The 18379-nt window shown below is 49.2% G+C and overlaps 1 protein-coding gene and 1 long non-coding RNA gene across 3 annotated transcripts in view; one reads left to right on the plus strand and one right to left on the minus strand.

Moving 5' to 3' along the window:
• Positions 1–15885, minus strand: part of CCDC62 (coiled-coil domain containing 62) — a 148879-nt gene extending 132994 nt beyond the window's left edge. Inside the window, exon 1 of the mRNA XM_063964567.1 lies at positions 15796–15885. The gene's annotated coding sequence lies outside the window, so the exon portion shown is untranslated. The remainder of the gene's footprint in view (positions 1–15795) is intronic.
• A 138-nt stretch (positions 15886–16023) lies between these two features.
• The window catches only part of LOC135068112 (uncharacterized), a 78928-nt gene continuing 76572 nt past the window's right edge, over positions 16024–18379 (plus strand). The window contains exon 1 of one of the 2 annotated variants that reach the window (XR_010254330.1): positions 16024–16100. This is a non-coding gene — a long non-coding RNA (uncharacterized LOC135068112). The remainder of the gene's footprint in view (positions 16101–18379) is intronic. The other variant, XR_010254324.1, reaches the window with a different exon arrangement.

The following is an 18379-nucleotide window of genomic DNA, read 5'->3' on the forward strand; positions in this document are numbered from 1 at the left end:
GAGGCCGGGGAGGACTTCTGCTCCTGGGAACTAGCTGTGGTTGGCAGCTTTTTCCCTTTTCCCTTACCTCTGGCAAGAAAGGAAGATCCCCGTACTCTCTTGGGTTTATGCGACCGAAAGGACTGCATCTGATAATGTGGTGCTTTCTTAGGCTGTGAGGAAACATAAGGCAAAAAAGATGATTTACCTGCCGTAGCCATGGAAACAAGGTCCGTGAGACCTTCCCCAAACAATTCCTCACCCTTGTAAGGTAAAACCTCCATATGCCTCTTCGAGTCGGCATCGCCCGTCCATTGTCGGGTCCATAAGGCTCGTCTAGCCAAAATTGCCATAGCGTTGGCTCTGGAACTCAGTAGGCCAATGTCTCACTGAGCATCTCTCATATACAGGACAGCATCTTTAATATGACCCAGGGTCAATAAAATGGTTTCCTTATCCAGCGTATCTATATCAGCAGATAAGGTATCTGTCCACGCTGCTACAGCGCTACAAACCCACGCCGACGCTATTGCCGGTCTGAGTAGGGTACCAGTATGTGTGTAAATAGACTTCAAGGTAGTCTCCTGCCTGCGATCAGCAGGATCCTTGAGGGTTGCCGTATCTTGAGATGGCAGCACTACCTTTTTGGATAAGCGAGTCAACGCCTTATCCACCCTCGGGGAGGATTCCCATCGTATCCTGTCCTTAGTCGGGAACGGATACGCCATAAGAATCCTTTTGGGAATCTGCAGCTTTTTGTCTGGAGATTCCCAAGCCTTTTCAAACATTTCGTTCAGCTCGTGAGATGGGGGAAAAGTTACCTCAGGTTTCTTTTCCTTACACATGCGCACCCTCGTGTCAGGGACAGAGGGGTCATCTGTGATATGCAACACCTCTTTTATTGCAATGATCATATAATGAATACTTTTAGCCAATTTTGGCTGCAACTTTGCATCATCATAGTCGACACTGGAGTCAGAGTCCGTGTCGGTATCAGTGTCAACTATTTGGGATAGTGGGCGCTTTTGAGACCCAGAAGGTCCCTGCGACATAGTGAGAGGCAGGGTTTGACACTCCCTGGACTCAGCTTTGTCCAACCTTTTGTGTAATAAATTTACATTTGCATTTAACACATTCCACATATCCAGCCAGTCAGGTGTCGGCGTTGCCGACGGAGACACCACACACATTTGCTCCACCTCCTCCCTAGAAGAGCCTTCCGCTTCAGACATGTCGACACACGCATACCGACACACCACTCACACACACAGGGAATTCTGTATCTGGAGACAGTTCCCCCACAAGGCCCTTTGGAGAGACAGAGAGAGAGTATGCCAGCACACACCCAGCGCCAATGACCCAGGGAATAAAATTACCCAGATAGCGCTTTTAATATTACATTGCGCCAAATTATGTGCCCCGCCCCCTTCTTTTAAACCCTCTGTCACTGTGTTCAGCAGGGGAGAGTCCGGGGAGCCAGCTTCTCAGCGGTGTACTGTGGAGAAAATGGCGCTGGTGAGTGCTGAGGAACAAGCTCCGCCCCCCCAGTGGCGGGCTTCGGTCCCGCTCGAATGTTTCAAAAAACTGGCGGGGGTTCTCTATATATGCTGTAGAGCCCATATATGCCCTTATTTTGCCAGATTGGAGGTTTAATTGCTGCCCAGGGCGCCCCCCCCCTGCACTCTGCACCCTTACAGTGCCTGCCGTGTGTGTGTTGTGTGGGAGCAATGGCGCGCAGCGTTACCACTGTGCGTTACCTCCGTGAAGATCTGAAGTCTTCTTTCTTCTTATACTCACCCGGCTTCTATCTTCCGGCTCTGTGAGGAGGACGGCGGCGCGGCTCCGGGACGTACAGCTAGGAGAGACCTGCGTCCCGACTCCCTCTGCAGCTAATGGTGTCCAGTAGCCTAAGAAGAAGAGCCTAGCAGTTAAGTAGGTCTGCTTCTCTCCCCTCAGTCCTTCGATGCAGGGAGTCTGTTGCCAGCAGGCTCCCTGAAAATAAAAAACCTAACAAAAGTACTTTCTTTCAGGAAACTCAGGAGAGCTCCCTGTAATGCACCCAGTGTCCTCTGGGCACAGTATCAAACTGAGGTCTGGAGGAGGGGCATAGAGGGAGGAGCCAGTGCACACCCATATCTAAAGTTTCTTTCTTAAAGTGCCCAAGTCTCCTGCGGAGCCCGTCTATCCCCATGGTCCTTACGGAGTCCCCAGCATCCTCTAGGACGTAAGAGAAAAAGACAGTTATTATATACAGTATATACTTAGTATCACATGAACACCTTTCTCCAACTCTTTGAAAATATGCTCATACTGTCAGAATTTGAGGCAGTGTGCATAAGATTACTTACATCCGATGGTATGGGAGGGGGCAAAAGCCAACTTCACTGCTTCCCGCACACCGCTCTCAGGGGTTAACAGTATGTACTAAGCCTTGGAGAGAGATAAAGTGCTAACCAATCTGCTCCTAACTGCCATGTGTTTAAAAAATTACAGCTATGAGGTGGTTGGCTGGTAATTTCTCTCTCTCTAAGGCTTAGTACATAGATCCCTGAGTCTTACCCGAGGTTATATCAAGCTGCACACTCCACGAACACAAGGTTCCTTGTTTTTTCTCTATGCATATAAAGACATCTCTGAAAGGAGAAGTCTGCTGGTATATTGGAATCGTCTCATAGGAAAATTAATTTAAAGAAGAAAACCTGGAAGGTGGAATCCATTCAACAACATTATATTAGGATTGCCCTGTTTTTTTGAGAAGCGTTATATCTTTAAAAGGAGAGAGGAAAATAAAAGCTTTTCTATGCCTGATGCTCACTAAGCTGTGGTGAGTAGATATTATGGGATGCAGTTTAAAATAAGAATTTACTCACCGGTAATTCTATTTCTCGTAGTCCGTAGTGGATGCTGGGAACTCCGTAAGGACCATGGGGAATAGCGGCTCCGCAGGAGACTGGGCACAACTAAGAAAGATTTAGGACTACCTGGTGTGCACTGGCTCCTCCCTCTATGCCCCTCCTCCAGACCTCAGTTAGGATACTGTGCCCGGAAGAGCTGACACAATAAGGAAAGGATTTTGGAATCCCGGGTAAGACTCATACCAGCCACACCAATCACACCGTATAACTCGTGATACTATACCCAGTTAACAGTATGAAAAATAACTGAGCCTCTCAACAGATGGCTCTAAACAATAACCCTTTAGTTAGGCAATAACTATAAACAAGTATTGCAGACAATCCGCACTTGGGATGGGCGCCCAGCATCCACTACGGACTACGAGAAATAGAATTACCGGTGAGTAAATTCTTATTTTCTCTGACGTCCTAGTGGATGCTGGGAACTCCGTAAGGACCATGGGGATTATACCAAAGCTCCCAAACGGGCGGGAGAGTGCGGATGACTCTGCAGCACCGAATGAGCAAAAGCAAGGTCCTCCTCAGCCAGGGTATCAAACTTGTAGAACTTAGCAAACGTGTTTGAGCCCGACCAAGTAGCAGCTCGGCAAAGTTGTAAAGCCGAGACCCCTCGGGCAGCCGCCCAAGAAGAGCCCACTTTCCTCGTGGAATGGGCTTTTACAGATTTAGGATGCGGCAGTCCAGCCGCAGAATGTGCAAGTTGAATCGTACTACAGATCCAGCGAGCAATAGACTGCTTTGAAGCAGGAGCACCCAGCTTGTTGGGCGCATACAGGATAAATAGCGAGTCAGTTTTCCTGACTCCAGCCGTCCTGAAAACATAAATTTTCAGGGCCCTGACTACGTCCAGCAACTTGGAATCCTCCAAGTCCTTAGTAGCCGCAGGCACCACAATAGGTTGGTTCAAATGAAAAGCAGATACCACCTTAGGAAGAAATTGGGGACGAGTCCTCAATTCTGCCCTATCCATATGGAAAATCAGATAAGGGCTTTTACATGACAAAGCCGCCAATTCTGACACACGCCTGGCCGAAGCCAAGGCCAACAGCATGACCACTTTCCACGTGAGATATTTTAGTTCCACGGTTTTAAGTGGCTCAAACCAATGTGACTTAAGGAAATCCAACACCACGTTGAGATCCCAAGGTGCCACTGGAGGCACAAAAGGGGGCTGAATATGCAGCACTCCTTTAACAAACGTCTGAACTTCAGGCAGTGAAGCCAGTTCTTTTTGGAAGAAAATCGACAGAGCCGAAATCTGGACCTTAATGGAACCTAATTTGAGGCCCATAGTCACCCCTGACTGTAGGAAGTGCAGAAATCGACCCAGCTGAAATTCCTCCGTTGGGGCCCTTCTGGCCTCACACCACGCAACATATTTTTGCCATATGCGGTGATAATGGTTTGCGGTCACCTCCTTCCTAGATTTAATCAGCGTAGGGATGACTTCCTCCGGAATGCCCTTTTCCTTCAGGATCCGGCGTTCAACCGCCATGCCGTCAAACGCAGTCGCGGTAAGTCTTGGAACAGACAGGGTCCCTGCTGCAGCAGGTCCTGTCTGAGCGGCAGAGGCCATGGGTCCTCTGAGATCATTTCTTGAAGTTCTGGGTACCAAGCTCTTCTTGGCCAATCCGGAACCACAAGTATAGTTCTTACTCCTCTCCTTCTTATTATTCTCAGTACCTTGGGTAAGAGAGGCAGAGGAGGGAACACATAAACCGACTGGTACACCCACGGTGTCACTAGAGCGTCCACAGCTATCGCCTGAGGGTCCCTTGACCTGGCGCAATATCTTTTTAGCTTTTTGTTGAGGCGGGACGCCATCATGTCCACCTGTGGCCTTTCCCAACGGTGTACAATCATTTGGAAGACTTCTGGATGAAGTCCCCACTCTCCCGGGTGGAGGTCGTGCCTGCTGAGGAAGTCTACTTCCCAGTTGTCCACTCCCGGAATGAACACTGCTGACAGTGCTAACACATGATTTTCCGCCCATCGGAGAATCCTTGTGGCTTCTGCCATTGCCATCCTGCTTCTTGTGCCGATCTGACGATTTACATGGGCGACCGCCGTGATGTAGTCTGACTGTATCAGCACCGGCTGGTGTTGAAGCAGGGGTCTTGCCTGACTTAGGGCATTGTAAATGGCCCTTAGTTCCAGAATATTTATGTGTAGGGAAGTCTCCTGACTTGTCCATAGTCCTTGGAAGTTTCTTCCCTGTGTGACTGCCCCCCAACCTCAAAGGCTGGCATCCGTGGTCACCAGGATCCAGTCCTGTATGCCGAATCTGCGGCCCTCTAGAAGATGAGCACTCTGCAGCCACCACAGTAGCGACACCCTGGCCCTTGGAGACAGGGTTATCAGCCGATGCATCTGAAGATGCGACCCGGACCACTTGTCCAACAGATCCCACTGAAAGATCCTTGCATGGAACCTTCCGAATGGAATTGCTTCGTAAGAAGCCACCATCTTTCCCAGGACTCGCGTGCAGTGGTGCACCGACACCTGTTTTGGTTTTAGGAGGTCTCTGACTAGAGACGATAACTCCTTGGCCGCCTCCTCCGGGAGAAACACTTTTTTCTGTTCTGTGTCCAGAACCATCCCCAGGAACAGTAGACGCGTTGTAGGAACCAGCTGCGACTTTGGAATATTCAGGATCCAGCCGTGCTGTTGTAGCACTTCCCGAGCTAGTGCTACTCCGATCAACAACTGTTCCCTGGACCTCGCCTTTATAAGGAGATCGTCCAAATACGGGATAATTAAAACTCCCTTTTTCCGAAGGAGTATCATCATTTCGGCCATTACCTTGGTAAATACCCTCGGTGCCGTGAACAGACCAAACGGCAACGTCTGGAACTGGTAATGACAGTCCTGTACCACAAATCTGAGGTACTCCTGGTGAGGAGGGTAAATGGGGACATGCAGGTAAGCATCCTTGATGTCCAGTGACACCATGTAATCCCCCTCGTCCAGGCTTGCAATCACCGCTCTGAGCGATTCCATCTTGAACTTGAACCTTCTTATATAAGTGTTCAAAGATTTTAAATTTAAAATGGGTCTCACCGAACCGTCCGGTTTCGGTACCACAAACATTGTGGAATAGTAACCCCGTCCTTGTTGAAGGAGGGGTACCTTGATTATCACCTGCTGAGAATACAGCTTGTGAATTGCCTCCAGCACTGCCTCCCTGTCCGGGGGAGCTGTCGGCAAGGCAGATTTGAGGAAACGGCGAGGGGGAGACGTCTCGAATTCCAGCTTGTACCCCTGAGATACTACCTGTAGAATCCAGGGATCCACCCGTGAACGAGCCCACTGGTTGCTGAAGTTCTTGAGACGGGCCCCCACCGTACCTGGCTCCGCCTGTGGAGCCCCAGCGTCATGCGGTGGACTTAGAGGAAGCGGGGGAGGACTTTTGTTCCTGGGAACTGGCTGTATGTTGCAGCTTTTTCCCTCTACCTCTGGGCAGAAAGGACGCGCCTCTAACCCGCTTGCCTTTCTGGGGCCGAAAGGACTGTACCTGATAATACGGTGCTTTCTTTGGCTGTGAGGGAACATGGGGTAAAAATGCTGACTTCCCAGCTGTCGCTGTGGAAACGAGGTCCGAGAGACCATCCCCAAACAACTCCTCACCCTTGTAAGGCAAAACTTCCATGTGCCTTTTAGAATCCGCATCTCCTGTCCACTGCCGAGTCCACAATCCTCTCCTGGCAGAAATGGACATTGCGTTTATTTTAGATGCCAGCCGGCAAATATCCCTCTGTGCATCTCTCATGTATAAGACAGCGTCTTTAATATGCTCTACGGTTAGCAATATAGGCCCTCATTCCGAGTCGTTCGCTCGGTAATTTTCTTCGCATCGCAGCGTTTTTCTGCTTAGTACGCATGCGCAATGTTCGCACTGCGACTGCGCCAAGTAATTTTGCTATGAAGATTGTATTTTTACTCACGGCTTTTTCTTCGCTCCGGCGAACGTAATGTGATTGACAGGAAATGGGTGTTACTGGGCGGAAACACGGCGTTTTATGGGCGTGTGGATGAAAACGCTACCGTTTCCGGAAAAAACGCAGGAGTGGCTGGAGAAACGGAGGAGTGTCTGGGCGAACGCTGGGTGTGTTTGTGACGTCAAACCAGGAACGACAAGCACTGAACTGATCGCAGATGCCGAGTAAGTCTGAAGCTACTCTGAAACTGCTAAGTAGTTTGTAATCGCAATATTGCGAATACATCGTTCGCAATTTTAAGAAGCTAAGATTCACTCCCAGTAGGCGGCGGCTTAGCGTGTGTAACTCTGCTAAAATCGCCTTGCGAGCGAACAACTCGGAATGAGGGCCATAGTGTCCCTGTCTAGGGTATCAATGTTTTCCGACAGGGAATCTGACCACGCAGCTGCAGCACTGCACATCCATGCTGAAGCAATAGCCAGTCTCAGTATAATTCCTGAGTGTGTATATACAGACTTCAGGATAGCCTCCTGCTTCCTATCAGCAGGTTCCTTTAGGGCGGCCGTGTCCGGAGACGGTAGTGCCACCTTCTTTGACAGGCGTGTGAGCGCTTTATCCACCCTAGGGGATGTCTCCCAACGTGACCTATCCTCTGGCGGGAAAGGGTACGCCATTAGTAACTTTCTAGAAATTACCAGTTTCTTATCGGGGGAAGCCCACGCTTCTTCACATACTTCATTTAATTTATCAGAAGGGAAAAAAACCACTGGTAGTTTTTTCTCCCCAAACATAATACCCTTTTTTGTGGTACCTGGGGTAATATCAGAAATGTGCAACACATTTTTCATTGCCGTAATCATGTAACGGGTGGCTCTATTGGAATGTACACTAGTCTCATCATCGTCGACACTGGAGTCAGTATCCGTGTCGACATCTGTGTCTGCCATCTGAGGTAGCGGGCGTTTTAGAGCCCCTGATGGCTTTTGAGACGCCTGGGCAGGCACGAGCTGAGAAGCCGGCTGTCCCACATCTGCTATGTCGTCAAACCTTTTATGTAAGGAGTTGACACTGTCACGTAATTCCTTCCACATGTCCATCCATTCAGGTGTCGACCCCGCAGGGGGTGACATCACACTTATCGGCCCCTGCTCCGCCTCCACATAAGCCTCCTCATCAAACATGTCGACACAGCCGTACCGACACACCGCACACACACAGGGAATGCTCTGAACGAGGACAGGACCCCACAAAGTCCTTTGGGGAGACAGAGAGAGTATGCCAGCACACACCAGAGCGCTATATAATGCAGGGATACACACTACACAAGTGATTTTTCCCTATAGCAGCTATATATATATTATATGCGCCTAAATTTAGTGCCCCCCCTCTCTTTTTTACCCTATGTAGTCTGGAAACTGCAGGGGAGAGCCTTGGGAGCGTCTTTCCAGCGGAGCTGTGAGGGAAAATGGCACCAGTGTGCTGAGGGATATAGCCCCGCCCCTTTTCCGGCGGACTTCTCCCGCTTTTTAAATGTATATTTGGCAGGGGTATTTTACACATATATAGTCTTTATGACTATATTATGTGATATTTGCCAGCAAGGTACTCTTATTGCAGCCCAGGGCGCCCCCCCCCAGCGCCCTGCACCCATCAGTGACCGGAGTGTGTGGTGTGCATGGGGAGCAATGGCGCACAGCTGCAGTGCTGTGCGCTACCTTGATGAAGACCGAAGTCTTCTGCCGCCGATTTCCAGGAACGTCTTCTTGCTTCTGGCTCTGTAAGGGGGACGGCGGCGCGGCTCCGGGACCGGACGACCGAGGCTGGGCCTGTGTTCGATCCCTCTGGAGCTAATGGTGTCCAGTAGCCTAGAAGCCCAAGCTAGCTGCAAGCAGGTAGGTTCGCTTCTCTCCCCTTAGTCCCACGTAGCAGTGAGTCTGTTGCCAGCAGATCTCACTGAAAATAAAAAACCTAAAATATACTTTCTTTTCTAGGAGCTCAGGAGAGCCCCTAGTGTGCATCCAGCTCGGCCGGGCACAAAATTCTAACTGAGGTCTGGAGGAGGGGCATAGAGGTAGGAGCCAGTGCACACCAGGTAGTCCTAAATCTTTCTTAGTTGTGCCCAGTCTCCTGCGGAGCCGCTATTCCCCATGGTCCTTACGGAGTTCCCAGCATCCACTAGGACGTCAGAGAAAATAATATTTTAAACCTACCGGTAAATCTATTTCTCCTAGTCCGTAGAGGATGCTGGGGACTCCGTAAGGACCATGGGGTATAGACGGGCTCCGCAGGAGATAGGGCACCTAAAAAGAACTTTGACTATGGGTGTGCACTGGCTCCTCCCTCTATGCCCCTCCTCCAGACCTCAGTTAGAGAACTGTGCCCAGAGGAGATGGACAATACAAGGCAGGATTTAGCAATCCAAGGGCAAGATTCATACCAGCCCACACCAATCATACCATGTAACCTGGAACATACATAACCAGTTAACAGTATGAACAAACGACAGTAACGGTCCAAGACCGATGTCAACTGTAACATAACCCTTATGTAAGCAACAACTATATACAAGTCTTGCAGAGTTTCCGAACTGGGACGGGCGCCCAGCATCCTCTACGGACTAGGAGAAATAGATTTACCGGTAGGTTTAAAATCTTATTTTCTCTTACGTCCTAGAATATGCTGGGGACTCCGTAAGGACCATGGGGTTTATACCAAAGCATCCAATCGGGCGGGAGAGTGCGGATGACTCTGCAGCACCGACTGAGCAAACGCTAGGTCCTCATCAGCCAGGGTATCAAACTTGTAGAATTTAGCAAAAGTGTTTGACCCCGACCAAGTCGCCGCTCGGCAAAGTTGTAAAGCCAAGACGCCTCGGGCAGCCGCCCAAGAAGAGCCCACCTTCCTAGTGGAATGGGCCTTAACCGAATTTGGTACCGGCAATCCAGCCGTAGAGTGAGCCTGCTGAATCGTATTACAGATCCAGCGAGCAATAGTCTGCTTCGAAGCAGAAGCGCCAATCTTATTGGCCGCATACAGGACAAACAGAGCCTCTGTTTTCCTAATTCTAGCCGTCCTGGCTATATAAATTTTTAAGGCCCTGACTACGTCCAGGGATCTGGAATCCTCCAGGTCACTTGTAGCCACAGGCACCACAATAGGTTGATTCATATGGAACGAAGAAACCACTTTAGGCAAAAATTGCGGACGTGTCCTCAATTCAGCTCGATCCACATGAAAAATCAAGTAGGGGCTCTTGTGTGACAAAGCCGCCAATTCTGACACTCGCCTTGCTGATGCTAAGGCCAACAACATGACCACCTTCCAGGTAAGAAATTTCAACTCAACCTTGTTAAGCGGTTCAAACCAGTGTGATTTTAGGAACTGCAACACCACGTTCAGGTCCCATGGTGCCACTGGAAGCACAAAAGGGGGCTGGATGTGCAGCACTCCCTTTACAAACGTCTAGACTTCTGGAAGAGAAGCCAATGCCTTCTGAAAGAAAATCGAGAGGGACGAAATCTGTACCTTAACAGAGCCTAATTTCAGGCCCATATCCACTCCTGTCTGTAGGAAGTGGAGAAGACGACCCAGATGAAAATCTTCCGTAGGTGCATTCTTGGTCTCACACCAAGACACATACTTTCGCCAGATACGGTGATAATGTTTTACCGTCACCTCCTTCCTAGTCTTTATTAAAGTAGGGATGACCTCTTCTGGAATCCCCTTTTTCGCTAGGATTCGGCGTTCAACCGCCATGCCGTCAAACGTAACCGTGGTAAGTCTTGAAATACACAGGGCCCCTGCTGCAACAGGTCTTCCCTCAGAGGAAGAGGCCAGGGATCTCCTGTGAGCATCTCTTGTAGATCCGAGTACCAGGCCCTTCGCGGCCAGTCTGGGACAACGAGTATCGTCTGTACTCTTCTTCGTCTTATGATCCTCAACACTTTTGCGATGAGAGGAAGAGGAGGAAACACGTAGACCGATTTGAACACCCACGGTGTTACCAGAGCGTCTACTGCTACTGCCTGAGGGTCCCGAGACCTGGCGCAATACCTCCGAAGTTTTTTGTTGAGGCGTGACGCCATCATGTCTATTTGAGGAGTTCCCCAAAGACGTGTTACGTCTGCAAAGACTTCTTGATGAAGTCCCCACTTTCCTGGATGGAGATCGTGTCTGCTGAGGAAGTCTGCTTCCCAGTTGTCCACTCCCGGAATGAAGACAGCCGACAGAGCGCTTACATGATTTTCCGCCCAGCGAAGGATCCTTGTGGCTTCCGCCATCGCGACTCTGCTTCTTGTCCCGCCTTGGCGGTTCACATGAGCCACTGCTGTGACATTGTCTGATTGAATCAGAACCGGTAGGTTTCGAAGAAAACTCTCCGCTTGTCGAAGGCCGTTGTAAATGGCCCTGAATTCCAACACATTGATGTGTAGACAGGACTCCTGGTCTGACCAAAGACCCTGAAAATTTTTTCCCTGTGTGACCGCTCCCCATCCTCGGAGGCTCGCGTCCGTGGTAACCAGGATCCAACCCTGAATTCCTAACCTGCGACCCTCCAGGAGGTGAGCACTTTGCAACCACCACAGGAGGGACACTCTGGTCCCTGGGGACAGAGTTATTTTCCGATGTAAGTGCAGATGGGACCCGGACCACTTGTCCAGAAGGTCCCATTGAAAAGTCCTTGCATGGAACCTTCCGAAGGGAATTGCCTCGTAGGCCGCCACCATTTTCCCCAGAACTCGAGTGCATTGGTGAACTGACACCCTTTTCAGTTTTAGTAGGTCTCTGACCATGTTCTGGATGTCTTGGGCTTTCTCTATTGGGAGGAAGACCTTCATTTGTTCCGTATCCAGTATCATACCTAGGAACGGTAGTCGAGTTGTCGGAATCAACTGTGACTTCGGTAGATTTAGAATCCAACCGTGTTGCTGGAGCACTCTCAGAGAGAGCGCCACACTGCTCAGCAATTTCTCCCTTGATCTCGCTTTTATCAAGAGATCGTCCAAGTATGGGATAATTGTGACTCCATGCTTGCGCAGGACCACCATCCTTTCCGCCATTATCTTTGTGAAAATCCTCGGGGCCGTGGAGAGTCCAAACGGCAACGTCTGAAATTGGTAATGACAATCCTGTACAGCGAATCTCAGGTATTCCTGATGGGGGGCATATATGGGGACATGAAGGTACGCATCCTTTATGTCCAGAGACACCATAAACTCCCCCTCCTCCATGTTGGCTATTATCGCTCTGAGAGATTCCATTTTGAATTTGAATATTTTTATGTACAGGTTTAGGGATTTCAGATTCAAAATAGGTCTGACCGAACCGTCCGGTTTCTGGACCACATATAGGGTTGAGTAGTAACCTCTTCCCTGCTGGTGCAGGGGAACCTTGATTATCACTTGCTGTATACACAGCGTTTGAATTGCAGCTAACACTACATCCCTTTCCAATGTGGAAGCTGGTAAGACCGATTTGAAAAATCGGCGCGGGGGCACCTCCTCGAATTCCAATTTGTAACCCTGGGAAACTATTTCCAACACCCAGGGATTCAGGTCCGAACTGACCCAAGCCTGACTGAAAAGTCGAAGACGTGCCCCCACCGGTGCGGACTCCCTCAGGGGAGCCCCAGCGTCATGCTGTGGGTTTTGGAGCAGCCGGGGAGGACTTTTTGTTCCTGGGCACCTGCCGCAGCAGGTGCTCTCTTGCCTCTGCCCTTACCTCTGGCGAGGAAAGAGGATCCCCGACCTCTTTTGGACTTGTGCGACCGAAAGGACTGCATCTGGGTGTTACTTTCTTTTGTTGTTGGGGAATATATGGTAAAAAAAATTGATTTACCTGCTGTAGCTGTGGAAACCAGGTCCATCAGCCCATCCCCAAACAATACATCCCCCTTATAGGGTAGTACTTCCATATGTTTCTTGGAATCCGCATCACCCGTCCATTGGCGAGTCCATAAGGATCTTCTCGCTGAGACAGACATGGCATTGGCCCTAGACGCTAGCAATCCAATGTCCCTTTGAGCATCCCTCATAAATAAGACTGCGTCTTTAATATGGGCTAGAGTTAGGAATATAGTATCCTTATCCATATTATCAAATTGATCTGTCAGCTCCTCTGTCCAAGCTGCAATTGCGCTACACACCCATGCCGACGCAATTGTCGGTCTTAGCACAGCACCCGTATGAGAATAAATACACTTTAAGGTAGTTTCTTGCCTGCGATCTGCAGGGTCCTTAAGGGCCGCTGTGTCAGGAGACGGTAGCGCCACTTTCTTGGACAAGCGCGTCAGGGCCTTGTCCACAGTGGGGGGTGATTCCCAAATCTCCCTGTCCTGCTTAGGGAAAGGGTATGCCATATAAATTCTTTTGGGGATCTGCGGTCTCTTATCCGGAGTCTCCCAAGCTTTTCCAAAGAATTCATTTAATTCATGAGATGTGGGAAAGTTAATAATCTGTTTCTTTTCCTTAAACATGTGTACCCTTGTGTCGGGGACCAAGGGTTCATCCACAATATGCAACACATCCCTTATTGCCACAATCATACACTGAATGGTATTAGTCACCCTAGGGTGCAATTTTACTTCGTCATAGTCGACACTGGAATCAGAATCCATGTCGGTAGTAGTTTCTTGTGTTAAGGGACGCTTTTGAGACCCCGACGGGCCCTGTGAGTCGGTCCAATCTGAGGATTGACCCCCTGATGTCCCCCCTAAATCAGCCTTATCAAGCCTTTTATGTAAAGATGCCACACTTGCATTCAACATATGCTACATGTCCATCCAATCTGGAGTCGGCACAACCGACGGGGACACACCACTCATTTGCTCCACCTCCTCCTTGGTGAAGCCTTCCGCCTCAGACATGTCGACACACACGTACCGACACCCCACACACACAGGGATTAACCTATAAGGGGACAAAACCCCAACCAGGTCCTAAGGAGAGACAGAGAAAGAGTATGCCAGCACACACCAGCGCTTAAACACACTGGAAAAAATATGTCCAGATAGCGCTTTTTTATATATATTATGCCAATTCCCACTCACTGCGTCGCTAATGTGCCCTCCTCCTCTTTTTTCCAGCCTGTGAGTACAGCAGGGGAGAGACCAGGGAGCCAGCGTTTTCCTCATGCAGCTTCTGTGGAGAAAATGGTGCTGGTTAGTGCTGAGGATCAAGCCCCGCCCACCCGACGGCGGGCTTCGGTCCCAGTGATTTTTCAATAAAATGGCGGGGGATCATAGATTTACTGCCTCCGCAGTCTAATCCAACTGTATTTGTGCCAAAATGTGAGGTTTATTGCTGCCCAGGGCGCCCCCCCCTGCGCCCTGCACCCTTCAGTGCTGCTCTGTGTGTGTGTGACTGGGAGCCTTACCTCATGAAGATCTGATGTCTTCTGCCTTCTCTATCCGGCTTCTATCTTCGGCATCTGTGAGGAGGACGGCGGCGCGGCTCTGGGACGAACCCCAGGTGAGACCTGTGTTCCTACTCCCTCTGGAGCTAATGGTGTCCAGTAGCCTTAGAAGCAGTGCCCAACTTGACAAGCCAGCTCTGCTTCTCTCTCCTCGGTCCCACGATGCAGGGAGCCTGTTGCCAACAGGACTCCCTGAAAATAAAAAACCTAACAAAATTCTTTTTCCACAGAAAACTCTGGAGAGCTCTCTGCAGTGCACCCATTCTCCTCTGGGCACAAGATCTAACTGAGGTCTGGAGGAGGTGCATAGAGGGAGGAGCCAGTGCACACCCATAGTCAAAGTTCTTTTTAGGTGCCCTATCTCCTGTGGAGCCCGTCTATACCCCATGGTCCTTACGGAGTCCCCAGCATCCTCTAGGACATAAGAGAAATACCAGGTGTCGGGATCACAACGCTCAGGAGATCGACACCGGAATCCTGACAGCAAGTGAAATACCGACGGATGGAATCCCGACCTCCACAGGTTATTCCCACTCAGTTGGTGGGTCCATGTCACCAACCAAGTGGGAATATAAGCGTGGTGAGTGCAGCGAGCCCGCAAGAGGACTTGCTGCCCCACTGCCGAGATGCCGCTGTCGGTATACTGACAGCCGGCATCCATCTGCTGGTAAAACATACCAATCCCGATTTTATATACAGTTTATGTACAAGTACCATATTTAGCTATACTGCAGTGTATGTTTAAATTAAGGTTATTGTGATACCTGCATAGGATGGGCTGCAAACTAATAAGTGTGTGCTATAACACATATTTGCTTCATTTCTATTATCAAAATTACCGTAACTATATTTCATGTAACTGGCATAAGTTATTATAATGTAATTTAATGTAATTCATAAAAATACAAAAAAAAAGACTGTAACCATTAGGCATAATTCATATTCCTTTTACAAATGTGTATTTAGAAATGAATGAAAAGAAGAGAAAAACATGCAGAGCATGGGATAGTGATATTAGCCCAAGTGCAGCGCTGAGGAACCCTTGTGGCACCTAATATAAATATAGTTTGACTATATGAACATTAAAGGTATTATGGCCTTGAGACTGAGGCAGAACCCCTTAGCTGTCATTGCCTAACTCTGTTTACCAGTGGTTCTCAAACTCTGTCCTCCGCACCCCACACGGTTCACGTTTTCCATGTTATCCGGCAGCTGCACTGTGATCACCAACTGTCACATTTTAAAAATCTACAGGTGACCTGCAAAACATGAACCGTGTGGGCCCTGAGAACCGAGTTTGAGAACCTGTGCTCTATTACAAGTGATGCACCAGTTTACAATCATGCTACCATTACTAGCAATCAGGTGACAGAACAATGCTGTACACACAATGCTTTAGGCTGTCACTGGCTAATTTTATATATATATATATATATATATATATATATATATTTATATATATATATATATATATATATATAGTGATCCAGCACAGTGCGGGCTGTCACCTCCCGCCGAGTGCGTGTCATGTCCTGTGACAAGTCTCTAACCTGAAGACACCTCTCCCCCGTCCCGTCTCACTGTTCCCGCATCACTTCCAAACCAAACATCGCGAGTCAGCCGTATAACATCACGCGAGATCTCATCTGGGCAGCTGTTGTTGTTGTTGTTGTTGTTATTATTATTATTAGCATCATCCTCCGTCGCCGACTCGTTCGTATATCTGTGTCATGTGACCGGCGTCTATGGAGAGAGGGATTATGGTCATTGTACGTGAGGAGCCGGCCAGCTCGTAGATCGTTGCGTTGCGTGCTGTGACCAAGGATCTCACCTTCGGTTCCCTGATGGAGTGAAGGTTGCGGGAGGGCTGATGAGTGTCTGTGAAATACATGTGATCAGAATGTTATAGTTGTCGTGTTTTACAACAGTCCGTTGTAATGATTTGTACTTTATACTGACCACATTCACTTGCAATAGTTTAGAACATGAGGTCTATTAAACTAGTATAAGTTAACTCATACTATAGCCTAATAACATAGGTAAAACGTTTACCAACATTGTTATATACAGTACAGGTTTTTAATGATTGCTTAAAAAAAAAAAAACTACAACTTATATAGACCGGCGTTAAGCCAGCATCAATTTGTCCATGAAAAAAAATCCAAATGTTGGAAATTCTGCAGAAAAGCCATAGCAACACATTCACCCATCAGCTTTGTGCCCTAGGACAGTGGTTCCCAAACACAGTCCTCAAAGCACCCTAACAGTCCAGATTTTAGGGATAGCACAGCTGGTATAATCAAACGGACTGAGATACTAATGAAGTTGCCTGTATTTAAGCATGGATATCTCTGCTTTTGGGAACCATCGTCCTAGATGGTCTCACAGCGCTTGTTACAGTCGTGGTGGCATACTTACCTACTTTCTGGCCAGTAGCGGATCTTGCCACGGGCAAGCAGGACTTTTGCCCGGGGCGCCGCCTTCCGGAGGGCGCCGTACCATGGCAAGATCCGCTACTGCTGTGCTGCCCACTGTGTCCCCCGCTGTGAAGGGAACTAGACGCTACGCGTCTAGTTTCCCTTCGTGGAGAGGACCTTTGCTGTGCGGTGCGCGATGACATCATTGCGCACCGCACAGCATTGTGGGACTGACACAGACGCTAGGGGTCATAATTGACCTCTAGTGTCTGTGTATGCCAGATCCGAGGAGAGGAGCGGCGCCGGCGGAGGTCTGCAGCGGTCGGGAATCAGGAGCGGGGATAGTAAGTATTCATTTTTATTTATTTTTTCTCTTTCAGCGGCGCTACTCTACTGTACAGGGGGCGTAACTGACCACGCCCCTTGTGTGAAGCCACGCCCCCTATTTCCCGCCAGGGGCACCAAAAGGGCTAGAACCGGCCCTGTTTCTGGCAGCTCTCTCCGGGAGAGAGCTGCCAGGTCGGCTCAGTGGAGGGGCTGGGCAGGACAATGACGAGAGGAGGGGGAGGGGTGGGGCGGTACGAGGGTGGGGTTATAGCATCACAACGTTTAAGCCACACCCCCGCTCTGTAATGCCGCTATAACCGGCGTTTTACATCAGGGGGCGTGACTATGATGATGCTATTCAACAAGAATCGCGTCATCGACTGTCCGGACCGCCCACTTTAATCTCAAAGTGGGCGGCCGGGCAGGTGGGAACTGAAAAATCGTGAGACTTGTCTACTCTTCCAGAGGGCCGGGAGGCTCACCCGATTTTCGGCCTCCCGGCCATTCCGGGAGAGTAGGCAAGCATGCGTAGTGGTGAGACTTTCACTTTGCACAGCAGCAGGGTCACAACTCTAACACTGCTTGGATATTTCTGTAGCCCGCACTAAAGGTGGGTACACACTAGGCAATGTGCTCGGTGAGGCGGGCGTACACACTGTGCAATATCAGCCGGCCGGAGCATGCAGCTTTGGACGATTAGTCTTGGGTGAGCTGCATGCACGGCCGAGACCAAGGGTCGCTAACTACCCGCAGGGCCGTGCAACACTCGTCATCAGCTGCATACACACTGGGCAATATAGTAAACTATATCGGTGAAGAGTGGGAAAATGAGCGATATAGTATATATATATATATATATATATATAGTCTATTTACTAAGCCTTCGACGGAGATGAAGTCCCAGCCAATCAGCTCCTATCTGCCTGTAACATGGCACTTTATCACCATCCAAGGATTAGTAAATAGACCCCATAGTTTAAATATCGCTAAGCGTATATGCACTTTAAGGCTTTCAATAAGAGCCGCTGCTTTGGATTTCTCCTGCTACAGAGGTCCCTCCAGTTTATTTTTACAGGGGCTCTGGTTAATAAGGCAAATGGTGGGCAGGACTGGTAGGACAGCCACCATAGTGCTATCATTGGGAAGGAAAGGGATACAGAACAGGAGATATTTACAAATAGAAAATCTTTTGATTGCATTTCTGGCCCTATTTTACAAAATTCACCAACTACAGATGTAGCCACGCTCATCATTGCTGTAGTTTTGCTGTGTCCACATCATAGTCATACATAACTTTGGCGTAAGTGGGCATAGTATGGGGTGGTATGGCGTACTAAGGCGCAAGTATATCCACAGCATGCAATACACGGTTTCACCACTGGGTGGTGAT

Source organism: Pseudophryne corroboree, chromosome 1, assembly GCF_028390025.1.
Source record: "Pseudophryne corroboree isolate aPseCor3 chromosome 1, aPseCor3.hap2, whole genome shotgun sequence".
NCBI lineage: Eukaryota > Metazoa > Chordata > Amphibia > Anura > Myobatrachidae > Pseudophryne > Pseudophryne corroboree.